This window comes from Neophocaena asiaeorientalis, unplaced genomic scaffold (assembly GCF_003031525.2).
Source record: "Neophocaena asiaeorientalis asiaeorientalis breed wild unplaced genomic scaffold, Neophocaena_asiaeorientalis_V1.1 scaffold129, whole genome shotgun sequence".
NCBI lineage: Eukaryota > Metazoa > Chordata > Mammalia > Artiodactyla > Phocoenidae > Neophocaena > Neophocaena asiaeorientalis.
Window position 1 is genome coordinate 1,729,826 of NW_020172446.1, and position 4,922 is coordinate 1,734,747.

Here is a 4,922-nt window from a genome sequence, read left to right on the forward strand (position 1 = left end):
AGAGAAGTGGCTGCAAGGTCCCGGGCGGGGATGGCCCCATCCCCACCTGCCTCCACCCCGGGTTCAGGTCTGTCTCTCAGGACTGGGTCGGGGGTGGGGGTGCAGCGTCTACTTGCCGGGACCCACCGGGTTAAAGATGACTTGGAGGCAGCAGACGCGTGACGGTGGCAGGGGCGAGGTTTTCACTAAGTTGGCAATGTCGGAGTTAACTGGGAGTGAATTGGGGGCCGGAGGCTGGGAAGACAGGATGCCCTGACCACCCTTCCATCTCTCTTCACTTCGGTCTCAGATCCTGGGAGGTCCAGGCAGGCTCAGTAGTTTAGGGATGAGAGAAGTCAGGGGAGTCCCGGACCCCAGACCCTAAATCTTTCCCTCCCCACACCGCAGAACTATGTGACAGTGCCCTGGCTTCATTGGACCAGGTTGACAAAGGTAAGACCAGGGAAGTGCCCCAACTGGGAGAGGGGAGGTAAGGCAACTACAGCGAGTAGGAATCAAGTTAGAGCAGAGGAACAGGGCTTCTAAAGAAAACAACTGGTGCCATTTCCTTGCAGGAAAGACCTCCCAGGAGAGACTGTGTCCCTTAAGCAGAGGCCGTGCTTGTAAATGGTGACAGTGGCCGGCTGGGACAGGTGCCCAGCTCTTCCGGGGGGCTCAGGGATTCACTTCTGGTGATGTCCCACAGTCAGTCCCCAGCTCACACCTCCTTCCACCCCTCTTACCACCACCCACTCACCCACTGGCCTTTGCTCCTCTCCCTCTCAGAAACTGATGCTCTAATCCAGTAGGGAAAGTTGCAATTAATGCTCTCATCTTAGTAAAGCAAACACATGACCCCAGCCCCAGGATCCAACCTGTGACCATCTCACCTGACAATGACTGCTCCCCCTAAACATAGAGAAGGAAATTAACTCCCTTCTAATTAGTTGAGTTTGCTACAGACACCAATTTTCATCTCGGTTTCAGAAAGTGTGATCATTCCAACTATTTTTGTTTCTCACCACCCTCCCCCCAACCCTACTCTACTAAGTCAAGATCCTGCCAAGATTTCCTTGTAAATAAAACTGCATAGGGTGTGATTTTGAAAACAGCCTTCAGCGGACAGAAGAGAGGCCGACACACTTCTTCGTGGAAAGAAGCCCAGAAGGACAAGGTGTGGCTGGGGGCCCTGAGGTCAGTGTCACTGCCGTTGACACCACCCGGGTGCTGGATGTGTTACACTTGGATCTTTGCGGCTGGATAAGTGGCCCAGGAAGTGGGCGGTTCCAGGGGAGGGGGGAGGAGAAGAGCTCAGAGAGGGCTTGGTCTCTGTGAGATGCCCAGCAGCCCTGGGCAGTGTTCTGACCCCAGCTGCCCTTTGGATTCTGCCTTTTCTCCAGCCCAGGAACAGCTCTTATCAACCTATCCAACTCTTTCATCTCCTCCAGTGGAAGGGACCTCAGCAGGCTCAGTTCAGTTCCCTGAACACTCCTTGAGCTCCTACTAAGTGCCAGTGACAGAACTTTGGGAAGGGAGAGGTGGATAGCACCCAGTGACCTTCAGAAACTGTTTAATTGGGGGTGACAGCCAGGGAAGTCCAGGGGGTACAGAAACCCAAAGGAGGGGGGTTCCTGTGGGTCCAAGAGGGCTTCCCAAAGGATATGCCCCAGAACCAGGCAAAGTGGGACATTCCAGGAGGGAACAGCATGGGCAGAGGCTGGGCTTGGGAAGCAGTATGGTTTGGGAGGGGAACTACAAGCAATCTGGCAAGGCTGGAAATGAGAGCAAGGTGCTCAATGTAAAGAACCCAGCCTGAAGTGGAGGGTCTGAAGGGCTGTGAGTTTCCTGAGAAAGGGGCTTGGACTTTACCCTGAGGGCAATGGGGATCCATCGAAAGATTGTGAGCAGGAAAGTAATATTTAAAAAGATCCCTCTAGGGACTTCCCTGGTGGTCCAGTGGTTAGGACTCCAAGCTTTCACTACTGAGAGACCGGGTTAGAACCCTGGTCAGGGAACTAAAAAAAAAAAAAAAAATCCCCTCCAGAAGGCTGGCCTGAGCATAGGGAGATGAGAATGGGAGGTGCCATCCAAGAGACTTGAGGGCAGCAGCGAGACTCTGGAAGTATCCAGAAGGGTATCTTCTTCTTCCTTCTGTCCTAGGAACATTTCACCCCACCTTGGCAGACTGTTCCCAAAAGTCTCCTAGGGAAGAATTCCTGACCTCTAGCCAGAATCCTCCCTTCGGGAGATGGCTTCCCTCTCCCTGGCCCCTGCTGGAAGGAGCATGGCCATCTGGACTTGGAGACAAGCTGTGACATCCATCATCCCCTGTGGACCTGAGGCCACACTCACCTTTTGCCCTCAGTGTTGCCTCAGCCTCACCAGCCAGCTCATTGCACCCCTCAGCCCCAGGGGAATGTGCAACTGGGAATAACCCACTCCCCAGCAGGCAGTGGGACGTAGAGCCTGGGTCCCGAGGCCCGGAACCTCTGAGGGGTGGGAGTGGCCAGGCTGTCTGATAACTTTTGTCCCACTCTGACACGACCTGAGGACCAGCACATTCTGAGCCCTGCTGGGGACAGAGGAGAGAAAGGGCACGGTGACCACTCACTTTCACTGAACGGTGCATGGCCAGGCACTCAGAGATGTTCACGGGCTCTGCCCTAGGGAACCCCGGGGCCTTCCTGGAGATGACAGCAAGCAAGGGCTGATTGGCATTTACATCCTGCTCTTCATTTTGTAAGAGCTCTGCACTCATGACCTCTCTTGAAGTTCCTATCCAGATGCTAAGTCAATGCAGAACAGGATAAGAGCTTCAAAGAGAGCAGTTCAAACCCTGAAGGATCAAACTGAGCTCAGAGGGGCAGGAGCACCTTGAAAGGGGGGCAGCTTTGTGTAGAAGGGTTTCTCTGTGGAAGGAGCCACTGCAGTAAAGGCACAGAGACAGGAAAGCCACTGACTGTCCTGGGAACAACTCAGTGGGTGAGCACAAAGTGGGGATGGCCAGGTGGGTGAGAAACTGTCACAAAAGTCTTTGAGTACCAGTCTGAGGAGGCTGGACCTTGCTTAATGGGCGATGGAGAAGCAGTGGTGGCTTCTAACTGAAGCATTTTAGGAAGATTAAGTTGGCAGAAGCCCAAGAGAGCAATTCATCTAACACATTGCGAGTGTCCATTCTTTGCCAGACCCTGGCCGAGGTGCTGAGAATACAAAGGGAATAAGACCCAGGCCCTGGCCTCCTGGGAGAAAATTAGATAATCCTCTAATTACAGCCCAGTGGGATAAGTGAGGAAGAGCTGTCTGGGGGCTGAGTGTCTAAGATGCACCCACCAAGACAGGGAGGGGATTGCTTTAAGGACCTGATGTTCTGATCTGGGGTGGGGGAGGGGCTGGAACAATGGGGCTGCCATGGGGAACCAGGAAAGCCAGGAGGAACCACTGGGAGAGGGAAGGCGGGCGGTGAGGGGAGTCCGGAGTTTGTTTGTGGACACGGTGAGCTAATTAGAAGGCAGGGAAGAAACATTAAGGGCTGTAATTACTGCTCAAAGCAAATGGCAGCACCGAGAAGGGGGGTAAACGGGGGTGACTTTCTCTCCAGAACCTCTCGGGCTTCAACAACAGTTTCCCACCCAACAGCCCACACCCTTCAAGGTCCTTTCTCTCCCCAAAGCAAACCTAAACTGACCCTCACAGTCCCCCCTGCCCGCGTGGAGCTCCATCTTCTGAGAAACCTGCAAACAGCCCAGAGCTGCCTGAGATGAAGACATGAGTTATTTTTGACTGAGATCCAAGCCCCGGCCCTGAATTCTTTTGTCTTCCAGGAATCCCCCAGTCATGTTTGAAGTCTGCAAGTCCGAACAGCGGGCGCAGCTCAGGGAGGAGACCGCCACTTGGAATCCAACCACCCTCCATCCCCAGCTCCAGCATTCTTCCATTATTGCCCGCTGTCGAGGAGATCAAACGGAACATGACTGCTAAACGGACTTTTTTTCCCCCCGCCTTTCGTCTCTTCCTCTCTCACGCCAGGGCCAATTTTCCAAGGAACTTAAATCATTACTGAAAGACGTCTAGGTCCACAGACACCAAGCCCTTTCAGAGACAGGCGTGGGTACCCAAAAGTGAAGCTCAGAAAAGCAGAGGAAACGTTCCTGGTTCCAAGATTTAGCCAGCCCCACATTCAGGGAAACTCTCAGCTACTTTGCTGCGTCTCCCCTTCCTTCTCTGCCGTCCCCAGGGTCCCATTTCTGGATTCTCTTTGGGCCTCCAACAGTCTGTGTGACCTCTGGTTATGCCATAGGCAGGCCCTGTGTCCTTAGCAAACAGCACGTTCATGTTCAGGCGTGTGCCTCTCTGATGAATGCTCTCTCCTCCAGAAGCCTTTCCTCAACCCTCCAAGCCCAAATGGACCACTGCTTCCTCTGGATCACTTTTTTCTTTTGACCTTGCATTAAATTATCTAAGTTTTGTCTTCCTTGTATGAAAATATATTTTCCTTGAAGGAGAGATTATGGCTTATTCAATTTTGCACCCATCACAATACACAACATTGCACACCGTAGGAGCTGAACAAATGTCTGTTTAATGAAAAACAGAGCATGTGTCTTGATCTGACATGGAGTCTAATTACATAGTTATTACTCTCAGCCCTCAACAAGAAACAAGTTTTATGTTATAGAGAAAAGATTTTTCTGCATAATAAAAATACAATTGTATCCCTGCTGCCTTTATTTCAAAGCACTTACACATTTGTCATTTCATTCCATCCTCAAAAAGCTGGCCTTTTTGAGGTAGCAGAACAGGTACAAATGAGGACAGTAAGATCCCCAGGCCCAGAGAAGGTTCGATTCTCCATTCCTCTCACCAAATTTCATATTTTAAGAGTGAAAGGCCAAAGCCCCGACCACTGCCCGCAGTGACCTTCTCCCAAGGCAAGCGGGTGGGGT